The sequence below is a fragment of the Lepus europaeus genome, chromosome 13 (genome assembly GCF_033115175.1).
Source record: "Lepus europaeus isolate LE1 chromosome 13, mLepTim1.pri, whole genome shotgun sequence".
NCBI classification, from domain to species: domain Eukaryota; kingdom Metazoa; phylum Chordata; class Mammalia; order Lagomorpha; family Leporidae; genus Lepus; species Lepus europaeus.
In genome coordinates, this window is record NC_084839.1 from 39,550,928 (window position 1) to 39,565,212 (window position 14,285).

Consider the following 14,285-nt stretch of genomic DNA (forward strand, 5'->3'; position numbering starts at 1 on the left):
GTCCTGCAAGGGAGACGGTTCTCTGCCAGTGCACAGTGGGAGTGTAGTAAGCCCACAGGTTGCCGGGAACGGTGGCAAAAGATGTCCTGGGGCTATAGACGTAGATGCCTGGTACTCCACCCCCCCCACTCCACCCCTTTGCATGCCCCCAAAGAGCAGCCCCCCAACCCCATCTCTGCACACCGCACCAAGGGGACAGAGGGACAGCATCCCTTGTCTAAGTGGGGTCACGTGGGCATGCCCCTCAGGCTCTGCAGCCCCCTTTGCTGCCTTGCCCTCCCTGGCCTGCAGGAAGAGTGATCAGGACCCGGGGGCAGGGCCTGCCTTTCCTAGCCCCAGCTGTAGGGCTATGTCCTCTGGGCCATGTGGGTCTGGCCCCACCCCTACCCTGTAGCCAAGGGCGGGGCTGTGACAGCAGCCTGGGCTCACCTGGATGGGATGGTCCAGCAGGGAGTCCCCGATCCCAGTTGTGGGAGTAGGGGAGGTGGGATGAGAGGGCTGCATTGTCCTAAGCCGACTCTGGCTCCCTCCTCCGGCACCTCCTTTCCCCACAGCCCTGCCCACATGGGGCCCCTGCCTGCCTGAGGGCCTCGGCAAACAGGATCGCCTATCGCCTCCCACCTCTCTCTGCCGGGCTAACTGCCTTCACCCTGAACATCTGATTTGAGAGTCTGTTCCACGGGAGTCCTTTCCTGGAGCTCAGCCTCCTTGCGCTGCTTCCGGGAACAGGTGCTTAGCGGAGCACGTCTGACTGCGGCCCCCTGGCTCCGGGCTTTCTGACTGTAGGGCTGTCGGCTAGTCACCAGGACCCCAGCAATTTGGAGGTTTGGGGTGGGTGGTGAGGCCGAGCTTCTGGGCCGTGGATGTGACTGCAGAACCTGGACGACAGCCGGCCCGCGTGGGCTGCAGGGAGCCAGGGTGGCGTCCCAGGCTCGGCAGCCTGGCCCGTGTGTACCCTGCAGGAGCTGAACTCACCAGCCTCCCCGGTCTGCAGGTCTGGGCATCTGAGCATCCAGGAGATTCCGGGCTGGGGCCCCTTCCCCCCTCCGCAAGCCCACAGCCCCCTGGCTGCTCCCCAACAAGCAGTCTCCCTCCCGCTAGGCCAAGGGGCTCCCGGTTCAGCTGCAGAAACGGTCAAACGTCTCTCTGGACCCCAAACAGGAAGCTGGGGAGAAGGGGGCCAACGGCCGGGGATCTTTGAGGCTCCTCCAGGAAGCGTGTGGGGAGGTAGGAGGGGGCAGAGACCCGCCTGCTCTCTTGAAGCCCCTGCTCGGTGGGGGCCCCTGTCAAGGCCTCTCTCACTTCCTCACCTTGGTCAAGGAGCTGAGCATCCCACAACCCCCCGCCCGGAGGTGGGAGCCAGGGAAAGTGCCGGGAGGAGATCTTTGGGATGCTCACTCCCAGCCCCCCCCCCCTTTTTATTAAGAGATCCTAGTTTTCAGAATTTTAATTTCAGGGCACAGTTGAACATACGCCCTTGCCTGCCTCATTACCCACGGCCCTAGGTAGAGTTGCCATTGATGAACCTGCCCTGCCACATGGCTGTCACCCAAAGTCCACAGCTTCCCCTGGGGCTCACTCCTGGTGCTGTCCGTCCTGCGGGGGGCCCAGTGTCCGATGCCACATGACCACCCACCCCAAGAGTCCGCGTGCTGCCCATTCACCCCCTCCCCCGAAGCTCTGACTTCTGTCTCCAGAGTTTTGCCTTCTCTAGAAAGTCAGAGACGGAGCATCACATAGGACAGGGCCTTTTCACTTTGGTTTCTCTCACTCAGCAACAGGCCTTGAAGGTTCCTGCTTTTTTTTCTTTTTGAGAGTTATTTGGAAAAAAGAGTGATATATATATAGAGAGAGAGTAGGAGATCTTCTATCTGCTGGTTCACTCTTCAAATGGCTGCAACAGTTGGGTTTGAGCCAGGCCAATGTAGGAGCCTGAGACTTCATCCTGGTCTCTTGTGTGGAGACAGGGGCCCGTGTACTCAGGCCAATAGCCACTGCCTTCCAGGGTGCATTAGCAGGGAGCTGGATGGGAAGAGGAGCAGCCAGGCCTCAAATCCTAGACCCAGGACTCCAATATGGGGTGCTGCCGTTGCAAGGCTCGGTTCCATGTCACTTCATGGCTTGAGAGCTCGTTTCTTTTTGGCACTGGCTGAGTCCCCTGTGTGGCCGAGCTGCTTATCCACTCCCCTGTGGAGGAGCATCTTGGCTGCTTGCAAGTTTGGCAGTTAGGAGTGAAACCACTGGCAACATCTGTGTGCAAGTTGGCGGGGGGTGGGGTATGTTTCCAGCTCATTTGGGTAAACACCAAGGCTGATTTTCGGTAGGAGCAAGCTTTGTAAGAAGCTGTCAGGGGGCCGGTGCTGTGGTGTAGTGGGTAAAGCCACCGCCTGCAGTGCCCGCATCCCATATGGGCACCAGTTTGAGTCCGGGCTGCAGCACTTCCGATCCAGCTCTCTGCTATGGGCTGGGAAAGCAGTAGAAGATGGCCCATGTCCTTGGGCCCCTGCACCCATGTGAGAGACCCAGAAGGAGCTCCTGGCTTTGGATCGGCCCAGCTCCAGCCATTGCAGCCAACTGGGGAGTGAACCAGCAGATGGAAGACCTGTCTCTCTCTCCCCCTCTCTCTGTGTGTAACTCTGACTTTCAAATAAATAAATAAATCTTAAAAAAAAAAAAAAAAAAAAAAAAAGGAAGCTGCCAGACAGTCTTCCAAAGTGGCTGGTCCATTTTGCATTCCCACCAGCAATGAACGAGAGTTCCTGTTTCTCCCTATGCAGCAGTTGGTGATGTCACTGTTTTGGGATCCCGCCCTTCTGAGAGATGGATAGTGGCGGCACCATGTTGTGTCAGTTTTTATTTGCAAGTTTCCTAATGATATATGATGTCAAGCTAGATCACTTATTTATTCATTTAAGAGCAAGAGAGAGCACTCTCATCCGCTGGTTCACTTCCCAAATACCCACAATAGCCAGAGCTGGGCCAGACCAAAGCCTGAGGTGGAAGCTCCATCCATTACCTTCCAGGGTCTGTACCGGCGGGGATGCTGGAGCAGGAGCCAGAGCTGGGCCAGGAACCCAGGCCCTGCTGTCCACCACTAGGTCCAACACTCACCCTGGTCACTTTTGCTTTCTTAAGATTTATTATTTATTTGAAAGGCAGAGTTACAGTCAGAGAGGGACACGCGCGCGCGTGCACACACACACACACACACAGTCTTCCATCTGCTGGTTTACTCCCCAAATGGCCACAGTGGCAGGTCTCCCACATGGGTGCAGGGGCCCAAGCACTTGGGTCATCCTCCACTGCTTTCCCAGGAGCCTTAGCAGGGAGCTGGATCAGAAGTGGAGCAGCCGGGACTCAAACCAGCACTCATACAGGATGCTGGTGTCATGCAGGCAGTAGCTTACCCGCTGCACCACAACGCCGGCCCTCCCCTGCATGACTTTCAGGACAAGTTTCTCCTCATATGACCTTGAGATCACACTTACCTCCTTTCTTGTGAGTCCCCTTCGGAGACTGAGCACTAGGGAGGTACCTGAGCGCCAGGCTCTGTGCCGGCCCCAGCTCATGGCTGACTTGGCAAGTTGCTTTCCCAGCCTTGAGCTCAGATTCTCAGCCCGGGAAAGGGAGCTTTCTGCCCCTCCCACCTGAGGTGGGTGTGAGGCCACTGGGGTCCACAGTCGTGGCTCGGCCTGGAGGCCAGCAATAACTGTGAACTCTACCAGCCAGCAAGAAGGGAGTTGGGGCGGCCCCTCCCCAACCCGTGGTACTTAGACAGGCAGGAGGACTGCTAAGCCGGAGGCATGTTTCGGCCCCTCAGAGGTCACCCCAGCCAGGAGGGAGGGGCAGAGTCAGCAAGACGGGAACCCCCCCCCAGGGCTGTGGCTCCCCCAGCACCCTCCAGGCTCCTCAGGCCCAGCCCCGAACAGTGAGACCCAGCACGACCACTCACACTCGCACTCCCCTCCAACTTTCTGTCCCTTGACACTTCAAGAAAACAACAGGATGGCTCCTAATCCAAGTATCGGGTCACAGCTGTTGATGTCTGAAAAATAACAACACATGCAGGCAGAGATGTGAGAGAGGGGCCGGCGCTGTGGCTGGCGCAGCAAGTTAGGCTGCCACCTGCAGTGCCGGCATCCCATAGGGGTGCCTGTTCGAGTCCTGGCTGCTTCTCTTCTGATCCAGCTCCCTGCTAATGCCCCAGAAAAGCCACAGAAGATGGCCCAAGGGCTTGGACCCCTGCACCACGTGAGAGACCCGGAAGAGGCTCCTGGATCCTGGCTTCTTTCTGGCCCAGTTCCTGGCCGTCGCAGCTGTTTGGGGAGTGAACAGATAGAAGATCTCCCTCCCTCCCTCTCTCTCTCTGTCTCTCTCTCTCTCTCTGCCTTTCAAATACGTAAATAATTCTTAAAAAACAAAAAGCTGAAGAAAAGTCGGACTTGCCCTCCACTCTTTCTCCAGCCTCACTCTGGAGCCCACCATTGCACAGGCTGCTGCGTGGCCTGCACACAGCGGTGCCAGGACACGGAGGTGACACCGGCAAGGCGTTCCTGCTCCTCTGACCTCCCCCACGCTTAGCCGATGCTCAGCACCTGCAGACCCAGCCCACGATGCACAGGACTCGGCTGTTTCACAGCCCTGCGCCCAGCAGGCCTCCACCTGGTCACCAGCCCTGGCTGAGAGCTTTTCAGGCTCACTCACCTCTTTCCCAATCTTTCTCCGTTACCCCTGGGCCAGACTCTCTTTGGCCCACTTCAGAGCCCAAAAATCAATAGCAATTACCCCGAGGCAGGCAGAGGAGGCCCTGGAGGCAGGAGGCCTGGGGGCCTTGGGCAAGTCTTCTTTCTCTGAACTTCCCTCTCCTCCACTGGGGAAGCCTGCTGTCTTCAGGGGGACACAGAGATGGAAAGACACCTGCTCGGCTTAGGAACCCAGTAGCCACTTGATGGGACAAAGCCTCCCCACTGGATGGACGGGGAGACAGAGGCGCAGAGAGAGTGTGGAATCTGCCCGAGCTCACGCAGCCAGCAGGAAACATGGTGGAAAGGAATCAGGCTCGCCCTCCCCCCCCCCCCAAACGCTGCCTAATGGAACTCGGGGCCGGGGGGGGGGGGGGGCGGCAAGACCATATGGGAGTTCCAGGTACTGGAAGGGCTGGACTGGAGCAAGCTGGCAAGCAGTGCAGGGGCCTTCCAGTCCGCACAGGTGTGTGAGCTGCCCCGGGGTCTCGAGCCCCCTGCATCTTTCCTCCTCCGTGGGGCGCAGCGCCGAGAGGCTGTCAGTGGACTCCAGCTTCACTGGCCACAGGACGGCTTGCAGGGACGCAGTGCGAGGCAAGGAGCGCCTGACAGCTGTGTGCCTCCTGGCTTCGACCTCTGTGTCTGCGTGGCTTCATCCCAGGCCCTTCCGGTTCCTCCACCATTCTCCCCTCTCTACAAGGCAAAGCTGAGGGTGGGGTAGGGCAGGGAGCTGGGGAGAAGAGGCCCATCCTGGCCCCCAGGGCCGCTCCGGCTCTGAGCTGGATGCTGCCCCCGCCGCACCCGGTGGGCCAGTGGCCACTGCAGCAGCCTCTGGCCGCCTCCCCCTGGCCACCCCCATCCTTCCTGCTGCCCTGTAGCCCCACCAGGCCCCAGCTGTCCCTAAGTCAGCACCGCACTCTAACTTTCTAGTTTTCGTCACCTGCCTCCCTAGCTCCGCTTCTACTTTGCAAAAGAGAATCTTCTCCTCTTTCTCGCTCTGCGTGTTCACAAGGAAACCAGCCTGCTTGATGACAATTTCCAAAAAACTCTCAGAGGAGGGCCCCAAGGTCAAGGGGCTCTTGAACCTGCAGCCCACTTGAGGCCCCCAGAGTGGCGCCTCGGGCTCCGGGTGTCTGAGGCCAAGCAGCTCACCTGGTTTGTAAGACACCTCCTATTTCAGCCGTGAGCCGACCGGAGTTGACCCTGAAGCAAAAGGCCCTTCTAGGCCCCATCTCCTGCCCTTGGACAAAACTCATGGGGACCAGGAGCCCGGTTTTCCAAACCTCGGACTATCCGTACAGGCCCCACGCAGCCCCAGGCAGCTGGCCTGACCTGCCTCTCTGCTTCCTTTGAAACCAAACCGAGCCTGGAGGAGAGACGTGGGGGCAGGGCACCGTCCGCCCTGTGAGGAGGTCAGCGATGGAAGGCTGTGCTGGAGACAGGTGTAATTCCAGAAGCCTCTCTGCAAGAGGTGGCATGGTTCAGCCAAAGCCTGGGGAGGTGAGAGCTGGGCAGGACAGAGCGGGGCAGGAGCCAGGACACCTAGCCTGAGTGTGCAAAGGCAGGCGGTGGGACGGTCATTCCTTCGTGTGTTTGTTAAGCACCTACTATGTGTTAGATGGGAGGACACGGTCAAAAAGATCCCCCTTCCCCCCACGGAGGCCCCAAATCCCTGGAGCTGGAGACGAGAGACACACCTGTGCACCCCGCAGTGTGTAAGATGGGGGGGGGGTCCTATGGAGCAGCGATGGGTGGGCAGAGCCAGGCGTGGGGGCCGCGCCTCGGCTGCCAGGTGCAGGGGTGAGGATGCAACCGTGGGAGCGGATGACGGGGCTTGGGGTGACTGCCCACAGCCCCCTGAGGGAGGGAGGGGGCTGAGCGCTGAGGAGTGGCCCAAGGCTCCCAGGCCAGGCCAGGGGGCCCATGGTCCAGGTCACCCTGAGGGGGCAGCTAAGCATCCCCTGAGGACTGGGAGCTGGGCTGAGTCATGATGAGAGGAGGGAGGTGCGTCCTGTGGCTCCTTCCCCTGGGAAAGCCAAGCGTGTGGCCCATCTCTGTCACCAGAGGGAAGCCCAAGGTTGAGGGAGTGTGGGTGCCAGGCTGAACCTACCCCTGAGCACTTTGAGCCTGTGGAACAGGCGACAATACTGCCCTGATGCCCACCGCTTCCTGGAAGCCCTCCCTGATTAACCCCTCCCCTCACTAGGGTAGATGAATGCAGGTGCCCATCTTGTTGCTCTCATGCTGATCAGAAACCTTTTTTAAAATATTTATTTATTTATTTATTTGAGTTTCAGGGAGAGAGAGGAGGAGAGACAGAGCAAGAGAGATCTTCCACCCACTGGTTCACTCCCCAAATGGCTGCAAGAGCCAGGACTGAGCCAGGCCAAAGTCAGGAGCCGGGAGCTTCTTCTGGGCCTCCCATGTAGGTGCAGGGGCCCAAGGACTCGGGCCATCCTCCACTGCTTTCCCAGGTGCATTAGCAGGGAGCTGGGTCGGAAATGGAGCAGCTGGGACTTGAACCAGTGCTCCTGTGGGCTGCCGGCTCCCTTCAATGGTTCCGAGCTGCACTGACCCAGGTGAGAGCGGCTGCCCTGTTGGCTTAGGCATTCTAGGCCATTTACAGTTGCCCATGGGATCTCAGCCAAGCTCTTTTCCAGACCTCAGTTTCCCTGCCTGTAAAATGGGGGCAAGGGGGAGTAGTTGCCCCAGCAGAACCCTGAGGGGAGCAGCAGCAGTGGATGCTCACCTACCAGCAAGCCCACGCCAGGCGCCGAGCTGAGCCCATCACTGAAGTCCTCTCAGCAGCCGTGTGGGCAAGAAGCCACGCTGTTCCCATTCTGCAGATCAGGAGACTGAGGCCCGGAGGGCCTGTGAGTTGCCTGAGGTAACAGGGTTGTGAGCCTCCAGAGGCCCTGCTCCTAGCATTTCACTCTATTAAAAAGATCCCATTCAATTTGTGGAACCAGTTCCTCGGCTGCTGGCCACTTAGCAGGCCACAGCCCCTACTGAGTAGCTCGCGGCTGCCCAGCCGGTTCTGCCCTGGAGAAGCTGGCGGCGGGAGGCGGAAGCAGGCCCTGTCCTCTCTGAGCCTGGGGGTGTCAGGAGACAGAGCCGAGCCATGGAGGCTGAGCCCACAGCAGAGGCCACACCTGCTGCCAGCGTGTGGTGTGGTCGCGTGGTCAGCCCCGCTCTGCTGGGGTCCTCCCACGGGAGATGGGTGTGAACACACCGGCCGTTGTTACTAAGCTGAGCAGGCAGAGGACAAGGGAAGGCTGTGCTGGCCAGATGTCCAGCGGCGCCTCGGGAGTGCAGAGCCGGAGGGAGGTCTTGCCATGGTGCTGACGGGAGCTGGGCAAGGGGCTCAGGGAACAGGTGCATGTTGGAGTCCGAGGAGTCTTCAGAAAGTACTGGGAACGCGTGGATTATGGAAAAATTATGCATGAGTTTCAATTTTTTTGCACGAAATATCATTTTATTTTTTTATTCAAGAGACAAAGAGACAGAGAGAGTGAGAGAGAGAGAGAAACTTCAGAGAGAGCTTCCGTCTGCTGGTTCACTCCCAAACGCTTGTGAGGCTGAGTTGGGCCAGGGCCAGAGGCGGGAGCTGGGCGCTCCGTCCATGTCTCCCGTGTCCCCGTGGTGGCGGCAGGAACCCACTCACCTGGGCCATCGTGGTTGTCTCCCAGGGTCTGCATTAGAAGAGACCTGGAGCAGGAGCTAGAGCCAGGACTTGAACCCAGGCTCTCCAAGATGCTTGCAGCCGTCTTAACGCTAGGTTAAGCACCTGCTCCATAAACTCATTTTTTAATTCCATTTTCTTTCTTTCATTCCATGAACTTTTGAAGTGTGGGGGTGGGGGCAGCTGGCCCTGAACCCACCACATGGGTGTGGACAGGTGAACTGTGCGGCCCATGCTGGTCCATCACAGGCCAATGGGCCCCAATGCCAGGCATTGGCCCCTGCGATACTGGTACCCTGAGGGCCTCTGGTTGGGTGGACTCCTGGCAGCTTGAGGTCATGGCCACGGCAGAACAGGGAGGCGCAGGGGGACCCTGGCCGGACTCTCCTCTCTCTGCTGTCCTGCCGCTGTCACCCCTGCGGTGATGCTCTCGTCACCCCTGGCCCTCCCTGTGGGGCCCCGGAGGCGGAGCAGCTGGTGTCCCCTCTCCCTGCCTTCCCTCCTGCCGGCCTGGCGGTTACACCACTGTGGTTTCATGGCCCCAGGGAGGGCCCCGTTACATAACGCCTGACACAACCACCCGAGCAGCTCACCAGCACGCCGAGTCATGCCCGCCGTCACTCACTTGGAGACTTCCCCACGGGGTCTCACATGCTCACGTGTCCTGCAGATCACTCCACTGTCCCCGCTACCACGGTTTCAGGGGGGGCACCTGCCCACCCCCTTGTCACTCAGGCCCAGGTGCTCTCAGCCCTATGGGACGGATCTGAGCCTGTCCCAGGGCTCCACGTGACAACCCAGGTGGTGACAACCCCAGAAGGGTTTGTCTTTTTTATTTTTATTTTTATTTGAAAGGCAGTTACAGAGGGGGGTGGGGATCTTCCACCGGCTGGCTCATTACCCAGTTGGCCGCAACGGCCAGGGCTGGGGCAGGCCAAGGCCAGGAGCCAGGAGCTTCATTGGGGTCTCCCACTTGCTACAGGGGCCCAAGAACTTGAGGCATCCTCTGCTGCCTTCCCAGGCGCATTAGCAGGAGCTGGATTGGAAGCGGAGCAGCCGGGGAAGCTGGCATTGCAGGCACACTGCGCCACAGAGCCGGCTTCCCCCTCCCCCTCCTGGCAAGAAGGAACGGAGGACAGGGCAGGGAGATGGACCAGAGCCCCGGGGAGTGGCTGTTGGGTGGACTCCCGAAACTCCGAACGGATGTGCAGGGAGAGAGGGGGATCCAGCTGCGGTGGCACGGGGAGGTGGGGTGTTCCGGGCAACCTTGGGCAGGGTCCCAGGGACGGCGGGTTTCATGCTTCTAAGTGCATGTCACCCTCCACGGAAACCATGAGTGGCCCTGGAACCTGCAAGGCTGCTTGTAGGGATTCACCCAACGGAAAGAGTCACCCGCGGGTGGGCCTGCATGAGTATAGCAGCGCTCATGCTGCATCGCTCGGGGGAGAGACGGGCCAGCACCTCCACCTCCCTCACCAGGCCCCTCGGAACACAGAAACTGTGCAGCTGCTAAAAGCAGGGGCCGGCGTGGGGGGCATTTGGCGCGACAGCTAGGCTACCGCTTGGGACCCCAGCATCCCATGTCAGAGTGGCTGGGTTCAAGTCCCGGCTCCGCTCCCGATTCTGGCTTCCTGCTAGTGTACACCCTGGGAAGCAGCTGGTGCTGCCTCAAGTGTTGAGTCCCTGCCCCCGACGTGGGACATCTGAACTGAGTGCCAGCTCCTGGCTTTAGACTAGCTCAGCCCTGACTGCTAACGGCGTTTTTTTCTTTCGTTTGGGGGGCGGGGATGACAGTAGGAGCCCATTTTGTGAACCAAAATCCACATGAAAGTGTGTCTCAGGGTTTATAGACGGCAGCATGGGCAACGCCGTGGAGCACTTTGCACAACGTGGTTGGTTACCCAACGGTCATCTTTCCTGCATGGCCCTGGGAGGAGGGGTCAGGGATTTTTCCATGCGCACACACTGCACTTCAGTGCCCGCTCTTTGGTTACTCATAACAAGCAGGCAGCAGATTGGAATAAGAGGAAAAAAACCCGATGCGAGGTCTCTCTCCCAGGCAGCACTGAACGGCCCCGGGCACTCGGCCCTCTGTGGGGGCGAGGAGAGGCATCAGGGACACGTGTCTTCCTTTCTCTGGCTTCCTTTTCCTCGTCTGTCAAATGGGAGAGCGCAGTGTCCATCTCACGGAGCCGGGCTTGGGGGCACAAGAAGGGACCCGTGTTTTTGCTTTGAGGAAGCCAGAGAGGAAGAGACACAGCCAGTTCACTTAAGACAACATGACGCGCGCCCAATTAAGGCCTGCATGGGGTGAGCCGCGGGAGGGGCTTAGATCTGACCTTGAGATTCAGCCTGGCTGGGAACAGCAGGAGGAGGCAAGGCAGAGGGGGGAGTGGGGACCTTGGGTGCCTCCCAGGGGGAGGCCCACGGGTGTGGCCATGGCAGGAATCGCTGGCGCACCGGGCAGAGGAGGGAGGCCTCAGAGGGCCCACTGGGAGGCTGGATTTGCCACGGGTGATGGACTCTTAGCAGCAGTCACAGGGCAGGGAAGGGCACGACTGTCTAAGTGTTGTATTTATTTATTTTTTACATTAAAACTTTTATATTTGCCTTTATTTGAAAGGCAGAGGGACAGAGAAATCCATCTGCTGGTTCATTCCCCAAATATCCTCTAAGCCAGGTCTGCCAGGCCGAAGCCAGGAGCCAGAAACTCAACCAGAGTCTCCCAGAAGTCTCCTGTGTGGCTGGCAGGGACCCACGTACCCGAACCATCCTCTGCTGCCTCTCGGGGTGTGCGTTAGCAGAAGCTGGACTCAGAAGAGGGAGAACTCGAACCAAGGCAATCTAATCTGGGATGCAGCCCAAGCAGTGTTGTGGTTTTTTTTTGTTTGTTTGTTTGTTTGTTTTTTAAGATGTATTTATTTGAAAGGCAGAGTAACAGAGAGAGGGAGGGAAAGAGAGATCTTCCATTTGCCAAGCTGGCGTTCCATCCTGGTCGCCCACATGGATGGCAGGGGCCCAAGTACTTGGGCCATCTTCTGCCTCCCAGGCAAATCAGTAGGGAGCTGGATTGGAAATGCAATAGCCGGACTCAAACCGCCACTCCTATATGGGATGCCAGGTTGCAAGGGTGGCTTCACTTGCTATGCCACAATGCCAGTCCCTAAGCAGTGTGTGCTACACATATGCTCGAGTGTTGTAGAAACTGGCTCTGGGAAGCTGGCCCGGCGTCCCAGTGAGAGATGAGTAGGCCTGAGTTGTAGGGGTGAGGCAGCAGAGACAGAGAGACGGAGGCAAAGGCCAGGCGTAGGCAGGGAACAGTCAGCTGGCTTTGGCAACCAGGCACAAGGGGTGGAGGGAAGGGAGAGAAAAGACCGGAGGAGGATGCCGGGTCCCGGTGTGGGTGACCAGGTACCTGAGCAGCCCAGCTGTGAGACAGGCACAGCGGAGGGGAGACGGGTCCCAGCTCTGGGCAGAGCTGAGGTGAGGCAGGTCCCAGCTCCAGGCACAGCTGCAAGGTCCCCTGCGCTATGGGCAGTTGGATGGAGCTCGAATCTTCCCTATTCCCCGCTGCCACTCACAGTCCGTACGCAGAAGCCAATTTGTTTGGCTCCTGAAAGGAGGGAGAGCTAGTCAGGGTACCCTGGGTGTGTCCCAGGTCTTTCTGAGGGAAAGTGGCTAGATGGTAGAGGCTTCCTTCCTTGTAGCTGCTCACTTTTTTTTTCTTTCTTTTTGTGTGTATGTGTGTGTGTGTGTGAGAGGAAGGTGAAGGGGAATTACAGGTGATTTGTTTTATTTCTATTTTCTCATTTAAATTTTTTTATTTTTAATTTTTATAGAAATAAAAATTTCAAAAAGACAACTTTAGGAATATAATAATTCTTCCCACCATACCCCCCTCCCACCCACACTCCCACCCCTCCTCCTCCTTTCCTTCTCCCATTCCCAGTCCCTTTCTCCATTAAGATTCATTTTCAATTAACTTTATACACAGAAGACCAACTCTATACTAAGTAAAGATTTATTTCAACAATTTGCACACACACACACACAAACTATTTGATAACTAGTTTTACAGTTAACTCTTATAATGCAACTCATTGAGGACAGAGGTCCTGCATGGGAAGTAAGTGCACAGTGACTCCTGTTGTTAATTTAACAATTAACACTCTTCCGTATGATGTCAGTGACCACTCAAGGCTCTTGACATGAGCTGCCTAGGCTGTGGAAGCCTTTTGAGTCCACAAACTCCATCAATATTTGGACAAGGCCATAAGCAAAGTGGAAGTTCTCTCCTCCCTTTAGAGAAAAGTACATCCCTTTTTGATGGCCACTTCTTTCCAGTGGGGTCTCATAGAGATCCTTCATGTAGAACATTTTTTGCCACAGTGTCTTGGCTTTCCATGTCTGAAATGCTCTCACGGGCTTTTCAGTCAGACCAGGAAGACTTAAAGGCTGATTCTGAGGTCAGAGTGTTACTTAAAGCTACCGTCATTCTATGAGTCTGCTGTGTGGACTGCTTCCCATGTTGGAATGTTCTCTTCTTTTTAATTCTATTTATTATTATTACCAGGCACTTGATTGTATTTATATGATCACTTTAACACTTAATCCTATCCATATGTTTACTTTAACATTTAATATGATCACTTTAACAATTAAGATGACATTTTTGGCTGGTGCTGCGGCTCAGTAGGCTAATCCTCCGCCTTGCGGCGCCGGCACACTGGGTTCTAGTCCCAGTCAGGGCGCCGGATTCTGTCCCGGTTGCCCCTCTTCCAGGCCAGCTCTCTGCTGTGGTCAGGGAGTGCAGTGGAGGATGGCCCAAGTGCTTGGGCCCTGCACCCCATGGGAGACCAGGAGAAGCACCTGGCTCCTGGCTTCGGATCAGCGCGGTGCGCCGGCCGCGGCGGCCATTGGAGGGTGACCCAACGGCAAAGGAAGACCTTTCTCTCTGTCTCTCTCTCTCTCACTGTCCACTCTGCCTGTCAAAAATAAATAAATAAATAAATAAATAAAACCATTCTAACTGGGGTGAGGTGAAACCTTATTGTGGTTTTGTTTTGCATTTCCCTGACATAGCTGTTTACATTTTAATAGAATCTTCTAGACCAGCAGTGCTGCCTAGCGGTACTTTCTTCTATGAAAGAAACCTTCAGTGATGACAGAAATGTTCTGTGCTGTTCAGTGCAGCAGCTCCCAGCTACACGTGGCCATGGAGCATGTAAAATGCAGTGAGTTTAACATTTGGTTTAGGGGCTGGCATTGTGGTGCAGCGGGTTAAGTCATCACACAAGCCTGTTAAGGTCCCAAATGCTCTGCTTTCCGATCCGGCTCCCTGCTGATGCACCTGGGAAAGCATCAGAAGATGGCCAAGTATTTGGGCCCCTGCCACCCACATGGGAGACCCAGATGGAATTCTTGGTTCCTGGCTTCAGCTTGGACCAGCCTGACCGTGTGACCATTTGGGGAGTAAACCCGCAGATGGAAGATCTCTCTCTTCTCTCTCTCTCTCTCTCTCTCTCTCTCTCTCTCTCTCTCTCACACACACACACACACACTGCCTTTTGAATAAATAAAATCTTTATAATAAATTAATACATAAATAAAACAAATTTGGTTTAAACTGAGGCAGTGAGTTTAAGATTTTCTTCAATTTTAATGAATTAAGTTTATCAAAATGCTTTATTTATTTGAAAGGCAGAGTGAGAGAGAGAGGGAGAGACACAAGGAGAGGGATCTTTCATCCACTGGTTCATTCCCTAAACACCTACAGCAGCCAGGGCTAGGCTAGGCTAAAGCCAGGAGCCTGGAACTCCATCCTGGTCTTCTATGTGAGTGGCAGGGGCCCAAGCACTTGG